The 22,434-nt window shown below is 37.8% G+C and overlaps 1 protein-coding gene across 2 annotated transcripts in view; it reads right to left on the reverse strand.

Moving 5' to 3' along the window:
• Akap6 (A kinase (PRKA) anchor protein 6) overlaps positions 1-19,955 on the reverse strand; it is a 449,068-nt gene extending 429,113 nt beyond the window's left edge. For both annotated transcript variants that reach the window (XM_005376946.2, XM_013510378.1), the window contains exon 1: positions 19,844-19,955. The gene's annotated coding sequence lies outside the window, so the exon portion shown is untranslated. The remainder of the gene's footprint in view (positions 1-19,843) is intronic.
• Between the last annotated feature and the right edge of the window lie 2,479 nt (positions 19,956-22,434).

The raw sequence follows: 22,434 nt of genomic DNA on the forward strand, positions 1-22,434 counted from the left end.
CTTGGCTTGACTTGAGGACTTGTATCCATTTCTGGGTTGGGAGAAAGCAGGGTGCCTGGACTGAGAGCTGTGTCAAGATCTACAGAGGAAGACAGTTCCAGAGATGGCACACTACCACACAGAGGGAAAGGAGGCTAGCTTGTAAGTACAGGCACATGTCCACTTCAGGGGATCTCACTGGCAATTTCATGAGAACAGTTTCAGTGTAAGGAGCAGAGAACCCAGGTTGTTTTGGTCTAAGAGTGAAGCAGACTCTCCTACTCTGTTAAAAAGCTCTGTTGGCTGGGCATGGGGGTATAGGTCTGTGATCTCAGCACTCAGGAGAGTGAGGCAGGAAGATTGCAGTGAGTTTGAGGCCAGCTTGGGCTACACAGCAAGTTCAAGGCCAGCCAGCACTACATAGCGAGACCCTGTCTAAAAATAAAGTAGAATAAAAGAAAAGAGAAAGCTTGGTTATGTCATATGAGGAATGAAATAAAAATATGGAAGAAAGGCAGAATCTATTTGGATCTGTTTCTAGTCTAGAAGTCTGAGCATATTTATAGGTAGAGGGAGACCTGAGCATATTTATGGATAGAAGACGGATTGAAAGTGACAGAAGTTTAAGACCTAAAGGAGCTCTGAAAGATAGGTTGAATCTAAACAGAAAAAAGTTACTATTGCCACTTACCCTGCCAGGCATTTATTGTTGCAAACACCATGCTAAACAGACTTCACTGGCATGATCTTTTAATGCTGACAAGCATTCAAATAATTACAATTTTCTCTATATCATAGAATAACAAATTTAAAAGAGTACGTTTTTAAATTCCCCAAGATCAAAGAGCTGCACTGACAGAGCAAGAAGGAGTCTTTCTTTCTGACTCTAAAACCTATATTTTTGACAATACTTTGCCTCTTTTCATGAAATCCAGAGAAAGGAGGTAAGGAGGCATATTCCAGCTTGTGTTCCAGGGAGTAACGACATGGATTTCCATGACACAGCTGCACTTTCTCTATAGGAAAGTGTCAGCCATTGGCTGATAAATAGGAAGTTGAGAGTGGTACAGTGAGGCTGAGCAGGGAAAGACTGCTACAATGCTGCCTGAACACAGAAGAGAACTGGCTATGAAAGGAAAAACATGAGTGAGGAGTGCACTAAAGGTACACGCAGTCCTCCAAGGTTGCATAGGAACCTTGTATAACTTTTTACAGCTTCTACAGCAGACTCAAAAAGGTTGAAAGAATCTGTACAGAACCAAGTTCAAGTCCCAGCTCTGGCTATGTTACTAAGAGGGATGAAAATAAAGAAAACCTGTTATTATTCAGATTAGTAATTCATTTGGCTCTCAAGCTCAGATAATCAGAGGTTACAATTCTTATCCTACCTGAGGCAGCAGTAAAGTAAGACCCTTAAAATATTTTACACACACACACACACACACACACACACGTCATGGTTAAAAAACATAGTGAATGACTGAATGTTTAAAAATTATTATAGTATAAAACATATTATCATAAATTCTCTTCAAAATACCTCCCCTCACTTTGAACACACTTATCATTCTTGCCACTCTCTGAAGCAGTTCTGGAGGTCCTCTTCCATGAGTTCTTCAGTTGCACTGCTGTGGCTGCCTCAATGTCCTGACCTAAAGAAAAATTTGCCTTTCATGGTCATTTTAACTTAGGAGAAGACCTAGAGTTGCATGGTATTAGATATGCTGAATGAAGTGAATGGAGACAGACCATAACTTTTTTTTGACAGAAATTGCTGTACCAGAAATAACTTGGTACACGGAGGTCACAACCTCAGTAACATTCATTTACAAAGCTAAATGTGGTCAACTTTCAACATCTCTCCCATTTCTATTTTCTAAATGAGTAACAACTTTCTTTTCTTAGCCTTTGTGTCTTAAAAATTCACAACTATCAAATACTATTTTTAGGAGCACAATATATAAAATCTTGGGTAATACGCCAAAATTTAGAAATGCCTCAAAGATTCTTCTAGGCTAGAAAAAGAAATTATTTAATATCTATAAGTGCATATAAAAGACTTAAAATAGAGATATAAAGTCCATAGTTTAACTCCTTTGTGGAAGCAATACTCCCTTACAAACACTTAAAAATCACATGGAAAATTATTATAATCTGCCTAAAATTAAGTTGATCATACATTTTTCAGTACAAAAAATAAATCATAGAACAGAATAAAAGAAGATTCTGGCTATACACCTTTTAAATACATACTTATACATCATTAAAAATATCCGGGAAAATACATGCCAAATTGCTAAACTATTTACCTATGAGATTGAAATATAGTAGACTTAGAGCTCCTACCCAGAGAAGAGAATTTTTACTTTTAATTTTGTATGATACTGTAGTGTTTTATATGTCTGCATTAGTCTTTTAAACCTCTATCATCCATATATATATATATAAATATATATATATACACATATACATATATACGTATATATTTATTTAATGAACTTTTGATTTTGGAATAATTTTAGATTTACAGAAAAGTTACACAAGTACAGTGTTCCCATAATACTCCTCACCTGTTTCCTCCATTGCTGACATAAACACATCACCAAGGTACATGTGTAAACACTATAAAACTGATCTCAGTGCATTACTATCCATTAAACTCCAGACTATTCAGATTTCACCAGCTTTTCTGTTAAGGTTCTTTTTCTGTCCCAGGACCCAACTGAGAGTATCACACTGCATTTAGTCACATTTTATGTCACCTTAGTCTCTCTGGTCAGTAACAGATTCTTATGCTTTCCTTGTTTTTCATGATCTTGACAGACTTGAGGAATACAGCCTAAGTATCAGATAGGCTCTGTCCACAAACTGGGTTTGTGTGATATTTTTCTCATGGTTAGAACGAGCCATGGATGTGGTGGAAGAATAGCATATAGGTGAAGTTCTTATCTCGTCACATCACGTCAGGGGTACAGAATATTCGCACAGTATCACTAGTGATATTAATCTCACATGGTTAGGGCTATGCTTTCCAAGTTTCTCCACTGCAGACTTACCATTTATCTTTTTCTATTCTTTGAAAGCAAGTCACTAAGTCTGGCCTAACCACCAAAGTAACTTAAGATTTTTCTCCTAAAGAAAGTTTAGCTGTATAATTTGGAATCTTTCTGTAAGGAAATTTTTCCCTTCACCCCTATTTATTTGTTCAACCATTTATTTTTAGTAGTATGCACTCATGTATATTTATCTCATACTTTAAGTTATAACTCAATACTACATTATTTATTAGATTTGGCCAGTAGAAGTTTTTTTTAGCTTTGAAGCTCTGTCCCCATTTGAAATGCTCATTCTTTTGTTTTTAAACTCTGCTTTCTGCAATTATGATGCTCAAAGTCATCTTGAATTTTTTCCCCGTCTTTGCTCTAGAATTAACTATACCAAGAGTCCTAGTTCCTTTTATTGAAGTATGATATGCAGGAACAAGATCTGAGTAGTGTGCTCCTTTAACTACCTTTCAAGAAGTGAGTTGGGGATTTGAGTTAGTGCATATGAAGCAATTCTTAACATAGATCCCGATGCATAAATGGAAGAAGACACCATTGTTATTGTTATGCACATTTATAATAAATTTACAATTTCCTAATTGAAATTATATCCCAGTAGTCACTGCATCAAGCCCTAATGTGCCCACAGATCTTTCTGTATTTCTGAGGATTAGGACCGCATAAGGCCAGAAATAGGCATTCTTCCATTCCAGGCCCACTAGCCTGCTTGACTGTAAAATGTTTCTTCTTCCTTCCCAAGTATCTATGACAGCCACAAAAGCAAAAGATGTCAATAGAAAAGATTTCCTTTGCTTTTTAAAATTGTGAAGTTTAAATGAAAAGTTTTGGATATCATTAAAATAGTATGCACTCTCACAAGTCAAATTTACTTTGGATATATAGAGTATAAATTCTACGTCACCCACTTAAGACCCTGCCATCAATTTCTAATTCTTCAGAGGGACTCTCTAATAACTATTACTCAGCAAGAACAGTGACATTGGTATTTGACACAATAGAAATTATTTGAAGGTGATTTTATTTATTGGACAGTACTCCAAACAATATGTATTTTGGATAGGAATTAAAGGGAACCTCTGCCTCACCCACTCCCTCTGGTTAGGGTACCTAGCATGACTCATCTGGAACAAGAATCATATGGGTGAGAGTGCTAGGTGATGGGTGAGAAGGATACAGGAACCAGTGAGCAGACCTCAGGAAACGAGAATGGGTAAAGGATCGATGGCCCCTTGCATCTTTCAGTGAGTGATTTGGAATCTGCTGAGATGTTGGGTGGAAAGCATTGTGAAAAGCTCACCCTGGTCTGAGCCACGGCTCTCAGGGGTCATGTGGTCTGACACAAATGACCCCTGGACTCTGGAAAATGTATCCCAATTTCTTGAGGCAAAGAATTGTAAGAACAAAGGCAAACAAAGCCACCTTTTGTGAATTTAAGCAAAGCTTCATAATACTAGTACAGATTGTCCCTTCTCTTCTATGGAAAAGGTCTAGGAGGGACCAGATCAACAGAGAAGACATATTCCTTACTTTTTCATATTGGAATATTGCTATTAACTAAGCTTTAGACATATTAAAAAGTGATCAGATGAGCAGAGTGGTTCAATCCCAGATGCCCAGCCCTGGAGGAAGGCAGATAGTTCAGTGCATTGGTATTGTCAAGACAGCATGGGATTAAGAACCATTTATGGTTGGGTTAAATTTCTAATTCACCCTTCACCAAATGAAAGACTTTGTGCAAATCATAAATCAGAAGTTTCAATAAAATGGCAACCCACTATTATGATATTTATAATTTATTTCAAAATGCTGTTGTACAAGTGGTGTGAAACGTAGGCAGATTGATTTTAATTTTAATTCCAGGCCACGTCAGCTAAAGGGATACATGGAATGTGTAATCCAAGAATAGGAGTACATGCTAGGCAGCATTTCATCAGAAAGGCAGTGACCTTCCTCCTACTTCAGTCACTAACCATCAGTATAGCATTCAGAAAGCTAAAAGCTAGTGAGGGGTTTTACTTGGTGAAATTTAAAGTATCCAAGATGTGTGAGGTAGCTAAAATAGCTCCAGAACACTTGCAAGAAGATCAAGAATTCTCTGATGCATCAACTTTGTACTACTTTGTGATACTGAGACATGTGTTGCACCCTCAGAATATGAACAAGTAGTAAATCATGAAGAAAGGCATTACTGCTTTAGGGACTCAGAGAGAGTTACAACTACAGAGACACTAGCAAAGGCTTTAAAATGAAATGGGTTTTATTTGGGAGGGCATTGGGTAAGATATGAAGCAAGGGTTAAGTTCAAAGGCAGATCTCCTACTAGTCTTGACCATGTAAAGTTGGGTACGTGATGTGGTTATTCCTGTTCAGTTTATGGAGGAAGCAAGGCAACTAGGCTAGAAGCTAGCACAAGACTTATTTAACCACTGAGACCCCACAGGTCTAGAATTGGATGGAAATGCTTCTATAATGAAGACTATGAAGAGAGGTAGTTTCCTTTGACCATTCCTGAACATTTCCTGTACTCCAGGCACTGGGCCAGGTGTTTCACACACATTGCTACTAAGCCTCACAATACTCAGCAAAGCAATTGTCATTTTAAAAAGCAGAGCTCACAAAGGTTAGGCAACTTCCCTAGGTCCAGAGGTACCCTAGTAGACAGTGAGACCAAAAATTGGATTCTGAGGATCTAACTAACCGCAAGCCTGTGCTCACCAACATCCCGCCTGCTGTCCTCATGGGAATCAGTCCTTTAAGTCTTCGAGGAAAATAGATTGCTGCTTTGCACTATTTAAACATTACTGTGAATAATAGCAATGTGGGCCATTGAATTAAAACTAGCTCCTGTCCACCGGAATTAATTTAGAAGACAAATGAAAACCATTTCCACAAAAAAAAAAAAAGTGCAAAACAACAACAAAAACATATTCTGGGGCTGAAGTTGGCAGTGTGCAGTCTCCGTAAGTCAGGATACATTAAATTTCATATGAACTTTGGAAACTCTCTGATCAGATAAACTTTTATTTTAAAATTCAAAAAACCTTTAAAACTCTTTCCATCTAGGATAACACATCTCTTGCTCAATAGAGTCCCCATTCAAGGCTCTCACTGCATTTTCTCCCCTTCACCACAGTGCACTAGCTACAGTGAATACTGAGACTTTATCCAAGCTGCAGAAGGTTCAGAGAGCAGCTAGAAAGGTCATAGAGACAGCAGGGACTTCCATGATAGAATTGTGATTGTGTCAGGTCTATGGGTTAGAAAAAGGAAGCCAGGAGGTAGGGGCACATGACTTACTCTATCACACAACAAAAAATTATAGTGACCTTAAGTTCACTTTCATCAGGTCACAGAGACCTAGAAACAAGACAGGACTTGGTGACTCAATAGAGTTTGGGTGAGGGGGCAGATGGAACAGAAGACTGAGGTTGATTTCCAGTTTTTACGGTGAGGGGTGGGATGGAAGATAATGTTTTATTACAGAGATTTCAGAAAGATGAACAGGCTTGGAATGGCAAAAAGGATAAAATCATTTGAGATCTCTAAGTAAAAGTGCCTGTGGAAGAGTCAGGAAAAGACATCAGAAAACAGAAAAAATATGTCTCAATCTTGGAAAAAATAACCAGAGGCTAGAAATCTGTATTTATGAGTCATCAGCACTCTCGTGAACTTTTTTTTTTTTTTTTTTTTTTTTGGTTTTTCTCCGTTTTTTTTTGGTTTTTCTCCGGTACCGGGAACCGAACTCACGACCTTGCGCTTGCCAGGCAGGCGCTTTTGCGGCTGAGCTAAATCCCCAGCCCCTTCTTGTGAACTATTGAAGGCATAGACAAACATATATCATTTGTAGAAAAGGAGGAGAGTTAAAAATTTATCTCTTCCAAGACAACCCACAATGTAGGAAAAAAATGTGCCAGCTGTTCTTCAGACAAAGAATTACTATCGACAACTTATAAAGAACTCAAACAAAATCAGACCTCCCAAATTCAAAGACCCAGTCCAAAAATGGGCATCTGAGGTGAATACACACTTCTCAGATGAAGAAATACAAACAGCAAATAAATATATGAAAAAATGTTCATCATTGGTCATTTGAGAGATGCAAATTAAAACAACACTGAGATTTCATCTCACCTAAGAAAGGGTGACTATCATCAAGAAATCAACCAATAACAAATGCTGGAGGGGCTGCAAGGAAAAAGGAGTCCTTCACCACTGTTGATGCGAGAGTAGACTGGTGCAACCACCATGGAATTCAGTGTGGAGACTCCTCAAAAAACTAAGATTAAAGGTCCCATTTGACCCAGTTATTTCCTTGTTAGGTATCTCCCCAGAAGAATTAAAGACATCATACCACAGTGATGTATGCTAACCCATGTTATAACAGCACAATTTGTAAAAGCTAGATCTTGGAGATAACCCAAATGCCCATCAACCAAGGGATGGATAAAAAACATGTGGTCTTTTCATACAGTGGAATACTACTCAGTCATAGAGAAGGATAAATTTGAGGCTTTTATGGGTAAATGGGTGCAACCCGAGAACACATTCATAAGTGAAATAAACTGGATGTACATTTGTAAACATTGTATTGTCCCCTGGTGTGAGAAGCTGAAAGAGTAAATAAGATCCAAAATGTAAAATAGATATTGTAAAATGGGAAGAAACTGTTCAAAGGGAAAGAGAATCTGGGATGGGAGAATGGAAAAAAGAAGAGAAAAACAAAAAGAAAAAAGAAAAATATATATATGTATGATTGTTAGGATAGTTATACTACTAATTTCTCCTAGTTCATTGGAAAGAAATGTTTGTGCTAATATTATTTGGACAATTAAATGTCAATAGCTTGTACTCTGAGTAACTAATTTAAAGGTAACAATATGCAATGTATTAACCATTGTTATCATCCTGTTATCTTGCTTTGAAATTCCGGGCTTTTTTCTCTTTTAAAGAGAAAAAACATCTCTTTCAGTCTGGGATTCAACTCATGGTCTCATTAAAGTCATTTTAGACTAAATAAAATATCACATGTCTTTACTTAGTAAGCAGTACACATATAGAACCCTTTGGACATTTAACTTCAATGACTTTTTTAGCTCAAAGAATTTTACAGAATAAAATCCTAAATACATGTTATAAATACATAAAATTTGATATTATTTCTCTCAAAATACAAAATATGAAAGAGGAAGAGTTGAAGTAAATTTTCAGATGCCAGATAAATTATGGAATTATTACTTCAGAAATAGTTGAGGGTGACATGAAAAACCAAAAATGTCCTTTAGAAAACTTGTCCAAAGCATACATTGCTCTAACAGGTATGACATTAAGACTTGCTCCTCTTCTCAGGAATCTGCCATTTCTTCTAACTATTTTTCCTCCAAATTCCTTAGATCACCTGCTTGTTTTAATAGCTAAACATGTCGATATTTATGATTGATGCACACTATGATAGTTACTAGTGACAATATCATGACTACTGAGTGCCACACATGTATCAGGGACCACTCTGGGAGCCATGAGCAATCTCAGCAAGTTTGCAAGGCAGGCATTATCACTTCCATTTTACAAATATCCGCAAATTTGAGCAACTTACCCAAGGTCTCAACAGAAGTATACTACTGTTGAAAAGTATATTACTGCAGAAAAGCAGAACTCAATCCCAGATCTGTCTTTTACCAAACTCTGTACTACTTAAAAAGTAGTATACTTCTTGAAATGTACTCTGTACTACTTCCCTTGCTCATTTAAAAATTGGCTTTCATCACTTCTGAGATGTAAAAATAGCATTTTACTACTTATAACAATAGTGAAGAACAATATTGTTATGATAATAAACAAATTATTCAGCTGAACCGCATAAAATTCCTAAGATTTTGTCATTTTGACCACAAAAAATAAGAATGTTGTAAGTTTCAACTTAATCAAAGTACATTCACTTGGGGCAGGGGATTTAGCTCAGCGGCAAAGTGCCTGCCTGGCAAGTGCAAGGTCGTGAGTTCGGTTCCGGTACCGGAGAAAAACCAAAACACACACACAAAAAAAAAAGAGGCAAAGTACATTCACTTATATTTTACATGACTACCTAGAATAGCAATGGGAATTTCAAAAGAGATTTTATACTCCATAGGAAGAATAAAACAGAACCAAATGCTTTACCTCACTCACTAACTGAAGATATATATTGTGGCTTAAGAAAAAACATTGCACAAAGTTTAAAGATAAAGAAACTCTGGTTAAAAGTGTGTTGTGAAAGACAATAACTTATTAGTTTAGTGAAACCTTACATGCTGACTACAGGTTGACCACCAAGAATACTGTCAATACAAGGAATGAAACACACCAATGTGAAATGCAAATGTTGTGCAAACACTATTGTTTAAATGTTTGCGTCAAAAAATTTCTATGAAATCCAAATTCCCAAGGTGATGGTATTAGGTGAGTGCTTTGGGAAGCAATTAGGTCATAGTGGTATACCCCTCAGGAATGGGATTAGTACCCATATATGGGAGGGGCCTAAGAGAGACCCCTTGTCCCTTCTATTATGTGAAGATAAAGCTAGAAGGTGTCATTTGTCAACCAAACCATGGACACTCACCAGACATTGAATCTCAAACAGTTTGATGTTGGACTTCCCAACTTCCAGAACTCTGAGAAATAAATTTTTATGTTTATTAGCCAACCAACTTATAATATTTTATTATAGAAGCTTAAATAGACTCAGATAATAAATTAAAATCTTTTCATCTACCTGAATAAATATAAAATATTATTTGGAATATCTTTTTGAAATTCATAAGGCTGAACAATTGAAAGATACAGAGAACTGTAAGTGAGGCATAAAATATTAGAGTTAGTAGAAAACAAAAATTAGTTAAATTTAACTTTTTTGTTTTCTAATAGAGGAAAACAAAGTTCAGGAAGATTATGTCAACATGTACTAAGGCTCAGGTCTCTTACTGCTGGTTGAGGGCTCATTAAAGTAGATTAGAGTAACTTGCTACTTAGCATAATAATGTTATGTATTGCCATGTCTGTATGTATTACAACTGGCCATACCAAGTATTGCAAATGTAAGAAAATTCTCAGGTGACATATTTTTTATCTTTTAGCATCATAGAGTTGATAAATATAAATGTATTAAATATGTTTTGTGGTAATAAAAAATACTTGAAATTTAACAGCATTACATTTCTTTATTCAGCCTATTATTATAGTATAACCAGAACACTTTCTCCCAGGATGTTTTTCTGATTGCTTTTGGATATAGTTTGTCTTCTTAAAGAATAGGCATTCTAAAAATAGTTCGTTGTCAAATGGTTTGAATTCAAGAAAAAGAAATCTCACATCTGCTCCCTGAGAAATAAATACTTCCTTCAAAAGCATGACATTTAGAATATGCCTTGATATATAATTCAGCTGTAGATATCTACTACTAAAAATCAGTTTGTCTCTATTTCAAAATAAATTGAAGAAATCAGCTATCTTGCTTATTTCCTTCATTGATGAGGCTATATGTTGTAGCCGAGCAACTTATTAAGTTCCTATGTTTTGCTTTATTTCTCATTACTAATAGCAACAGGGAAGGGCTACTCCCTGGCTTATTCTCCTTATCAAAGTACTTTCATTGGAAATTCCAAAGTTCTACCAGTCTATTAATCTCAGATTTATAGGTAAGGTTTATGATTTAAAGGACAATAAATAATTCTGTTCTTAAAGGAGATTCAAATTCACTAACAAAAAAAAAAAGAGATATCCACCAGAAGAATCAATATATTTTCAAGCGACCTGCAAAATCCCAGCTCCCTCGCCTGTAGAGAAGAGGACATTAGCATGGCTCATGCAATATCTATGCTTTCAATAAAGAATTTAGGACAACTGAATGGCACATGCCCTAACCATTTGGCATGAGGCCTTCTTGGCATGCTATCTGGAAGGACAAAAATCACTTGGGGGTGCTTAGTACCCTGAAAACAAACACTGCAAAAGAGAATTAATTTTCTGTATACTACCTAAAGCAATTACAATGCCTCCTTCATGGGGTTATGTGGGTTAATTCACTCTTGTCACAAGTACTTATTGAGCATGTACTGTATGCCAAGCACTATTCTAAAGGATAAGGAAATATCATTTAACAAAATAGACATAAATGTCTGCCCTTGTATAACTTACATTATACCAAAGGAGGAAAAATAAATAAGTAAAATATGTAGTTTTCAGGTGATAATAAATGCGATAGGGGGAGTAGGAAATAAAATTGCATGATATAATATATGTGTTTGGCAGAGAATAAGCATTTGAAATATATAACATTTTTCTTTTTGTTAATAAAACTCTAAAAATGAGTTCAGATTTGGTTTCAGGATTGAAGTCAAGGAGAAGATGTTTTCTTCTGAGGGGAGTAATAAATTTACCCTCTTACCTCTGAGTATATAAAATAATAATTTCATCAAATACCTACTTCATGCCAACAACTTTCCATAAAAATACATCGTTTCATCCTATACAATGGTTATTTTCCCTACTCTACATTTTGGGAAAATATCTAAGAACCACAAGATCACAGAACTAATAATTTAAGAGCTAAGAGTCTGAAGTAAATATATCTATCTGAAATCCATCCTTCCAGGCTCTGTTTTCATTGAATGTTTAGGCACAAAACATCAGAAGATAGAGTGACTCAAGGAGACAAACACGAGTACTGTTCACAAGGTGCTTCTGCCCATACCCTGCCTGCCTTCCCCACTACCAGTCTCCTGCCCACAGAATGTCAATCAGTTTAGATACATATATGGAAGTTGATGGATTTTAGGATTCCGAAACTCAGAAGAGCAACCTCTCCTTTGGTATAAGATATTGCAAGAACAAAAAATTCACTTTAGACTTGGTAATTTGGAGTTTCTATCACCAGTGGAGATTCCAGACTATTGTTGAAAAGGAACATTTTGTTTTCTCAGCAAGCTGGTTCACAGCATTCACTTTACAACTTCTTGTTTTGGTATCTTAGCGTGTCTGTATCACATTCAGGTAGAGGTGATATTAAGATAGAAGGACCAGAGACACCACAATGCTAAGTGGAGACACTCAGACACTCAAGTTTAAATAAAGCGTGGTTTCTCTATGGATCGTAGGAAATAGGTTAGACCTATCTTTGGCAAATGGGAAAGGAACCAAGAATGAAGTGGGTGAGGGAAGGGAGGAAGGATGAAGAAAAGGATTAAGATGTATCATACACATGTAGCAATTCCCCACAAGGAATGTAAATATTATGTACTACAAACAGGTACTAATAAAAAATGAAGGGGCTGGGGATTTAACTCAGCAGCACCACGGTCGTGAGTTTGATTCCCGGTACTGAAAAGAAAAAAACAAAGATCTAAGAACCAGAGAAAAACATCACATGAGAGATCATAATACAGTATCTATTATTTCTCTAAAAAATAATCTTGAACAAGTACAGCTAAGTATATGGATTTATTCACCCTCATGAAAATAAAGCAAGTAATACTAATTAGAGCGAAGAACAATAGGAAAATCTTCTAAATAAAAGGTAACAGGATGAAATGCGTCCCTTCTTAAATTTGTATTATTTTTTCTTGGTCTCCTGCCTCTCAATCTATTCCTTTTCAGTTTAGTTCAGAATTCAACTCTCTAGAACTCCTCTTATTTATTCCGTATTTATTACTAAATTGGTGTCTTAATTCACCAGTCTGACTCTTGATTAGTTCTCTGAGCAATCACTCCTGGTTTTGTGGTTTTCTTGGTTTTCATATTCGTCCCTGTTTGTTGAAGCAGCTGCCCTTCTGAAGCAAATGTTTTCTCATAGTATTCTAAAAGATGAGCACCCCTCCTAGCCATGGCTGAAGAAATGTTCATTTCTCTAATTTCTTGCTATGCTGCCTGCCTTTTCATTACCAACTGCCTTCCTTTACTTTGTTTATTTTTAAATAAATGTGAACCATAACAGTAACACTAAAGGAAAAAATTTTAAGCTACACTTACACCTCTGTTTTCATTTTTTGGTAGAATTTTCTAACACATATGGCCCTACTGTTTAGCTATTTCTAGTTGGACCTCTCATAGACTTCCTGAAAGACTACTAGTATGTTTTACAGGGTCATTCCCTCTTAATTCACACAAACATGAAAGCTAAACTGAATTTCGGGCAGTACTCAGATTAACTACTAAAAGCTAGACATGAGTGAATTACTTCACAGGGGGCAAATCAGCGGAGATCCAGAGTCATTTGGCTTTAGATGGGCTATTTTATGTTAACATACTGGGAATTAATAGAGAGGGCCTAGGGGCTGCTAGTGGGAGGACTGTGGTGGGTTCCTAAGTATCCCAGAAGGTGACAGTGATAGGAGACTGGCTGAAATAGAAACAAACTATGAGCTCCAAGGATTGAAAAACCTGAGAGAAGAAGAAACAATGATTCTAGGTGGGCCAGCAAAAGTAATGAGTTAAGTATTAAAAAAACATTTAAATCAAGAAGTTGAATAAAAAGGATAGAAGATGACAAGGCAACCACAGATATGCCTGGAGCTTCATCTCAAGGTATGTCCGGAACAAGGGAAGTTTACAAGCAGAGCCTAGATCACAGTGTTAAGTACGCGAAAAGCTCCCCAACTAATACACATGTGTGTCCCTATGGTTGCCCTCACTTGTCAATGCTTTTTTTTCCTTTAGCACATGATCTTGCACATGGTAGACATTTGATGCTTTTGTTGATTGCTGACTACTGGTGACATCTTCTGAAACATCTGGTTGGATGGTTTGTACAGTGGAGGGCGTGGTGAACACATCAGGATTGCTAAAGAGTACAGCAAGGCTACGAGTTCCTGGGGCTGGATCCTGGAAGAAGACTCCACCCCTATGGATTTGTCAAGTTCTCACATAGTCAAAAAAAAAAAGAACAATGACATCAACAAAAAGCTTACCTTTTTCCTGTGCAGCAAGTGCCATTATTTGTATCAATTCTCTGACTACTCTCTGCAAATTTGTAGATTAGTAGATAAATTCGGCCACTTTTCACTATGAAGAGAAGGGTGAGAATTCTTTGCCTACCTAAGGTTCAGCAGCCAGGGGTCCACATCTCATTATTTTAAACAGTAATGGCGGATCCAGATTTCAGGTCATTAGTATGGCTGTAACAGCCATGGTAGAAAAAGGTTCATTATAAATATTGACTATAATTCCCTTTTTAATTAAAAAAAGTGGACTCTTTCTGCAGTAGTATAGCCTCAAATTATAAGATCCCTGCCCCCTGGAGAGATAAAACAGAAGGGGGGAAAAAGGATAGTTCTCAAAAAAGAGCATAAATATGTTGTATAATTTAAATGAGAGTTAGACAAAGAGGGGGAAAAATAACCAAGTAATAAATGAAGGGCAAGAGAACTAATATAAACATTGACCCAATAGGGTGGTTAATTAGCTTGCGCTGCAAAGATTTGATTTCTCCCCTGAAAGCAATGATGGTGACAAATAAATCTGACCTACCAAATATCTTCAGGTATAATGTAATATGTCCCCCATTGGCTATAAAAGAAATACCACTGAATTACTGTGTACACTGCTAAATTACCATGGGATAAGAGTATAGGAGTTCTGCTCTGGGTCGTTTTGACAACAATAACCCCTTAGATTCTAAGCTGTATAATTTCTGTTTCGTTGTTCCAGAGTTGGGAGGTAGGGGAACCTCAAACTCAAACACCTACAGGGCTCAAGTAGTACCAGTAGGGGTATCAAAAAGGTCATACAGGACTGGCTACATAATTTATAAAGTAAAATGTAAAATGAAGATGCTGAGCCCCTTATTCAAAAATTAGTAAGAACTTCAGATTCAACAACAGAAGAGAATTAAACCAAGTGTGGAACCAAGTGCAGGGACCTGTGCAAATGGCACAGATTGTATGACACAAAGCCTAGCCTAAGACAATACAAAACAAGCTGCAGGCCAGGTTTGGCTCATGCATTAACCAGTTTGAGATCATGTTCTAAACATTCCACATTTTCTCCATGGCTCCCCTTGTGAGGCAAGCACAGTTGCAAGATGTCTGCAAGGGTTTGAAACCCGCCTTTTGGCTGAAGAACAGGGAAAAACATGACTCTGGCTTACAAGGAACATGAAGCCTCTCTTTTATCCTCACAAAGTTTTAACACCTACTCGAGGATTTTGATGCTAACAGGTACATGCTTGTGGAGAAGAAATCTTATGCCTTACTCATGCCAAATACCTAAAAATTTGTTACTATGGATAAACCCCTATAAAAAGTAATATTCTTCTGAAAAGCCTTTCCGCTCATGGTCCATCTGCAGAACTGGGAATTGCATCTACCATCGAAGACAGAGGAACAGTCAGTCTGCAAGTGCTTATTTTTTGTCTGCTTAGATACACCAAACTAGACATACCCTATGCACACATGAATATGCACCTGAATATTTTCATTAAAATGCAATCATAGTTTGAAATACATGAGTCAAACTGACTGTTTAGAGAGTGCTTCTGATTTGAAGTGGTGTTTGCAAGGCACGCTGAGGTGAATGCACGAGACTGGAGCCTTGTGTGCCACATACCTCCACCGGCATGCTACCAGAAATGCTCGATTTAGAGGCCTCTCTGGAAAAGCACTTCTAAGGTGAGAGATATCTTTCACAAAATTTTTTAAGATCTGTCCTTAATTGGCCTGTTAAATACATTTCATATTTCTACATGTGCGTTTTATCAAACGAGACAGCTCTATATTTCCTGGAATACCTTATACCAAATAAATGTTAAATACCACATTGGCCTTATCTATATACAGCAAGAGTTTACTCTAACCCAAACAGGAAAAACGCTGCTAGTCAATGCAGTGGGTTCACCTCCATATATAAGTCACATACACATATATGTGCAGAGAAAACAAGTTGATCTATTAGTACATGGAATAGACGTACAGAGAAATAGTATTATATAGTACCAGAGGAAAAAACTCGACCACAATTTACTTGTTTTTTTCTCTACCTCTGTAATGTAGTGTGGAAACATATTTTAATCTGTTTTGTGTTTTGGCTGTTTTTGAACAGTGCCTGATACATAGGAGATACTCAACAAATTGTTTGTTGAATTAAATTGAATCTACAGGATCAAAACAGATGGCCTTTCACTGATTCTCTGATTGGAAACAGAAGGGAATCAGAGATAATGTAGTGGCGCTACCAACTTCCCTGCCCCTTAAATCTCATTGGATATTTTATTCCCAAATTGGTGCCTAACTTCTATAGTGACTGTCCCTAAAAGCTGTATTTCTTTCTGTTCAGCCTCTCATCCCTGTACCTTACACTTTCATGAGTTTAGGCCTTCTTAGAACAGGCTGGGACAAAGGTTAGTCCCTTTCCAGAGAGGAGAAATGACTGATAAGCCCCCTGGAACAATATTTCTAAGTATTCACCATCCCAGAATCAATATCAATATGCTGTCAGTGTATGCATTAGCCCCCCACTTAAACAAAGAACAGCGCTTAGAGCCCAGTAATGACACTGGGCATGCATAGCTGGGGATGGGCAAGATGATGCAGAGATGACTGTATCAGCTCTTCTCAGACACAAAGCTTCCAGGAAGTTGCACAAGACTCTTACAGTATTCTTGTGTTTAGTCAGAAATAGACAGCATTCGGATTTGTCCACTGACACACTCCACAAAACAAACTCTGTTTTTATCTTCTTGACTCAAGACATAGATTCAGATTACACCTTCCAGACTGTGAGAGAAGTTTGTTTCTATTCCTCTCCCTCCTGGTATTGCCAGGGAATGCAGTGTCATAAAGTTCGCACACCGTTACCTATGTAACTAGTAAGGTGGGTACAACAAACTCGAATCATTAATGCCTTAGGTAAAATCTGTCTTTAGTGAAAATCTATCCTGCCCAGACTCATTCACATAGCATCTTCCATGCACAGATCCTCTAAAGCAAATACGCCAAGCAAGGGAAACAGCAAAAGATCGGAGCAGTATTAAATCTACATTACTTAAATGTTTAGGATCAGAGTAAACATTCACATCTGACCAAGATTCATGCTCATCTTTACAGTAAATTAATCTTAATGTAGTGGGATTTTATAAAGTGATACCCTTACTCTCTGCTTCTTAATGTCATTACAAGGGCCAACTAACATATACACAAAGTTTAGTCCAGGAACTGATACATAATAAGAAATGAATAAATTATACCTATGATTGATTATAATAATAATAGTTATTATTATTATCCCCACCGTGACCTAGTTATCTTCAAAGAATTAACTTCTTTGTAACTTTGTAATTCAGTAATGAAAATCACCAAAAATAGAGGCAGTTAACATATTGTGAGACTTTATGGTCTAAATGTGACCACAGAGGGACCATGGTCTTTATCTTTCAGTCGTTACTGTTAAATAAAATTCTTTAAATTCTAGAAAATTTCAGTGAAACACTAATAAATGCAACCATAGAAGAGAACTCTCTCCCTTTCCCTAAACACACACACACACGCACACACGCACACACACACACACCTCTTGGGGATACATTATATATAGCCTTAGCCAGTAATTAAGACACACAGCTAATCAAGGAGCAGCACAGGCTGTGGCCGGCCCTCTGAGAAGAAATAGAGTACCAGTTTGACAGCTCCCATTGCCAGGGCTTTGTTCTGGAGCAAAAGGAACACAAAAGCATAAAGTTGTGGAACTGTATCTGCATTTTGAAATTTGTGGGGGTTGGGAGGATCACAGGCTTGCCTAATGGGGAGGACGTTCCACTAGATAACTGCAACAGCCCACACCCACAAGTGCCCTTCTCCACCCTCAAAGCATGACTTCACTTTCTAACCTTGCCCTTAAAGAATCTGGCCTCTGTGACTTCCAGCAATTGTACAAATCACCCATGATGAAACAGCTGAGAGCACTGTTAGACAAAAGAGAAAAGAATTAAACAAATAGAGAACTCATTAAAATGCTGCCTTTGGTTATTTTTTTTACTCCTAGCAATTCATGTTACCAAACGAGTCTTTCTTCGTTGCTTTTCATTGGAAGTAATACTTTAGAAGAATTCTAATAAGCACTGAGTGATTATCTCCAGACTTGTAATCCTAGATCTATATTTGCCCTTCCCCCACCTCCATCTAGCACTCCTCCCTGTCACCTTAGAGCTTCCGACTTAGCTGTGTTCACACCCAGCAGTCCCAGCAGAGCTTTCTGCTCACAATATGCGACATAAAACTGCAGGCAATGAACAATTCATGATCCTAAGTGCTTGCTATAAAGCCAGGCTGAGCTGACCTCTTCCATCCCGTACAGCTGCACATCAGCCATATAAGCTTAAAGGACTGAGAGTAGCATGTGTGTGATGTGGAATAAACAAACTAATTAAATCCAAGGTCTTTCACTCAAGCTAGTACCTAATGGGACCAATATGTTCAACTCTATGCAAAATAAAATAGACAGAAAGAAAAGAAAGCACTTTGCTAGGGCTATTGCTTCCCTGCCTTCTGTGATGTATCTGTTTTAGGCTAAATAAACAGCTTTAAACTAAACAAAACAAAAACCTTAAGGTTTCCCATTCTTTCCTGTGACACTTTTCAAATACATGCTACCAACTCCGCAGCACTGAGCAACAAAACCACTCCCTGATTCTAAGTGGACATATTGATCAACTGAACTGACATGTGCCTCCTCCTTTCTCTCCCCTAAAAGCAATCAGTTGCACCAGGGAAATCCGTTTCATTTTCCAAAACAAAAGGCAACATATTGCTCCTTACTGACACTGTCAGACTACATATTTTAGGGGGGGAAAATGATGATGAAGACGTCTAAATACAGAACTAAGAGTTGAAGTAAAAATGATACGTGTTTATCTACAGTTTCAGAATTGAGTTGAGGTTTTGACTGAGTCAAGAGATCTGTATTCCCTGCAGTGATTGAGGATTCTGTAATGTATTCATCTTACCAGATTTTGGTTAAAGTTAAGCAAGAGATGGCAGCACCACCGCCACTTGAGAGGCTCTCTCAGTGTTACCCTCAGTGGCAACTGCGGCAGAAAAGAGACTTGTTCCCTCCTTGGTTCTAAGTCACCCTGCAAACAAGTCCAGCTATTTCAGAGACTAGCCAGCAATGGGCAAATATAGTGGCAGTCTTTCAGCTACCTACGGAGAACACCAATTGAAGAACTACCATATAAATCAAAATCTCAAATAGTATCATTTGGCTTAGATCTTTATGTTTATAATAAATTCTATCTGAAACATGCAAAGAAAGAAACCCTTTCACATCAGGGTTATGTCAAATGCTTATTCAGCATTCATTTTTTGCCATGAAGAAATTGAAACCCAACCAAGGTTAAAAAAAAATAAAATAAAATAATTTTACAGTACAAATCACTACATATTTTATAAATCACAGAAGTGAATAGGGACCAATTAGCTCTGCCTCATAAAAAAAGAAATATATACCTTTACAATATGTAAATACTGTGAGCTACTCATTTTAGAGCTTATGTGGGATTTTGCAACAGAAAATTATCTTATATTTATACAAAAAATTCTATGAGAATACTAAAAATAGCAGACACAGTTACAGCAAGAATATTCTTCACATTTTGAATCCTATATGACTCTTACAGGCCTTTGTCTTAACCCGACAGCCTGAAAAACAGATTTAGGCAAAACAATCCTTGCTTCCTCAATCCATTTTAAGCAGACAACATCCCCCCATCTCTGCCTTAGCAGCCGCGGACTAGCCAACAAAACAGCCATGCAATTACGGCCCAGACATTTAACACTCACCATCTCCTGCTCCCACCGTCCTCTTTTGATGTTTACGGCACATCTGTAGGATGCAATACTAGGAGATGCCTTGTTTGACCTGCTGCATGATGCTGTGACATCAGTTCAGATGATGCAGCTCATTATGGGAAAGACTGCTGTTGCTATGGCAACTGGGATGTGCTAGGAATCCTTGCTGCATTTCTAGTGGAGCCTGAGACAATACGGAAGCCCAGTAAGAAACAGACAATATGCAAAATTTAGAGCAGAGGAAGAGGATTTCTCATTGGACTAAAATCCATAAGTTTAAAAGGGATTTCCCTGAAAATACTTTGGAAAAAAATGAAAACCACTCCCCCTCTTTGTTGTTATATATTTAGAAAAAAAATGCAAGGAAAACATAGATCTAGTACTAAGCAAATAAAAACTAAAATGAATATTGCTTAGAGAACTTAATCTCTTTCTCTGTTTGGATAGCAGAATTATCTTTCTCAAAGTTATTAAAAGGAATTTTTGTTCTTCTGTCAAAGACCAAAAGAACAAAGTAGGGAGTGAATAAAACTTTTTAATGATGCATGCATAGCTGACCAAGTGATTCTAATTCTAAAGTTAATATGCTATAATTCTCAAAACATTGCCAAATACATGGCTAAATAAATTTGCCTTGATCATTTCCTTTGGCGGATGCCAGCCCATAGAAGCTTGTCATGTAGAGTACCTCAGCTCTCAGCTAAACTTCAAGTAGCAGCACGTTTGGATTCTAGGAGGCATGTCACTCCACTCCCAACCTCTAGAGTCCCGACCTTTGACCTGCAGAGAACTCTACCTATTCGTGGCCTAAAGGCAAGTCTTTTCTATGACCAAATCTAGAAGTGGGAACAAATGGCAGGCATGCTAGAAATGTTCTAAATCACTGGAATTCCAAACATTTGGGATCTGCTTTCCTTTCTTTGGAGAAATAAGAGTGCCTGACCCGCCCCCAGGAGATTACTCATGCCCCTTCCCTCCAGGAGCTGGAACTGTGAAAGCTACATTTAAACAAGACATGGTAAGGTATTTCTCCAGTTGTTAAGAAAAGAAAAAAACAAAACAAAACAAAGCAGGTCTAAAGTAATCAGTTCTTTCTAATCCTGAGCAGACACAAACCTCATGTGGTGACAATTGGGGAAAAGGAGACACACAGAGCAATCCATCTCTTGCATACTGAATACTTACTGGTCACTGATAGAGACAGAGTCAGGCTAAGCTATATCCACTCTACCTGCAGCATTCTGAGGAAAAACATTTTAAAAGTGTAAAATATGAAGTGACAATTACGTTGTCGCCTCCTACCTGGGATTATAAACAGCACTGTTAATCAGGAGCATGAGGGGAGGGGAGGGGACGGCAGAAGGAATTCAGGCAGTGATTTTGTAAATAAGAGCTGATAAAATGCTTGAGAGGTGCCAAGATCCTAGCAGGGTGCACCATCAGCCTTGCACAAAGCACCCCGGCCCTGGGTAGGAAGCCAGGATCGTTAGGAGCCCAAGAGCAAAAAGGGGAAGCTGCCCGTTCCAGTTACCTACGCTGTCAGCAGCAGAGTAAGTCTGCCTCCCTCTTTTTATCTCAGACCGGAGGACACATGCACCCGGGAAGGTTAGCAAGCAAATTCCAGTGCAAAGAGCACTAACCTGGGATTCAGCAAACCCAAATTCTTCCTGCAGGACTCTGGGCCAATTAATCCCTCTGGGCCTCAAGTGTTTCATCTGTAGAAACAATGGATTCAGCTAAAAATCACGATTTTCAGGGGTTTTGTTGGTAGTGGAACCCTTTCTTTTAATGATACAGTTAAACGCTAGACTGTCTTGATTGAGCAGGGATAAGGAGCCCAGAGCCAAGACTGATAGGCCCTTCTTACCACCTCTCCCCCCACCTTGTCTGTCATAAACTGACCCCTGCAGGTATCTCTGAAGAATCCTTCAGCCTTTGGAGAAGATAGAGTAAAAGTCATACATCTGCAAAAACATTAGACTTTCCAGAGCTGAAATCCCACGGTTCTATAAAGAGGAGGAGGCAGGGTGGGAGCAGGTGCTCCATACTTGAATATAGCTTCTCGGGAGGAGAAAAAATATTAGCCTCCTTTGCCAGCATCAAGTCATTTGTTTGGTGGAAAAGAATAAATGGCTCATCCACTCTAAGGCCAGGCCAGACTTTTAATAACCTGAACTAGGTGAATAACTAGCCTACAGGTTGGCCCAGATTGGCTTAAAAAGGTGATCCTTTTTAGCAGAAGCGTGTCATGAAGTGCTTCCTTGCTTTGTGAATAGACCAATGATAGTGTACTTCGGAGTTCCCAATGACTTTCTCCTATGCTGATACATCTCTAATTGCTGGGGTTGTTTTGAGGCTTGCATGGGATAACATACACAGGAGCATTCTGGAACCCAGAACCTTGTTAATGGTATCCTTAATGACACACTCATCCCATTAGTGGAAGTTCTTCAGCTCTCAGATTCCAGACTTTGGGATAAAATGATGTGGAAATCACCTGCAAAGTCTGCACACCTACCAAGAAGGACCTACCACCAACACTCACTTCAGCGAAGGTCAGAAAAAAGTAAAAGGCAGCGGTC

Source organism: Chinchilla lanigera, unplaced genomic scaffold, assembly GCF_000276665.1.
Source record: "Chinchilla lanigera isolate Chin_1 unplaced genomic scaffold, ChiLan1.0 scaffold00008, whole genome shotgun sequence".
Taxonomy (NCBI): Eukaryota; Metazoa; Chordata; class Mammalia; order Rodentia; family Chinchillidae; genus Chinchilla; species Chinchilla lanigera.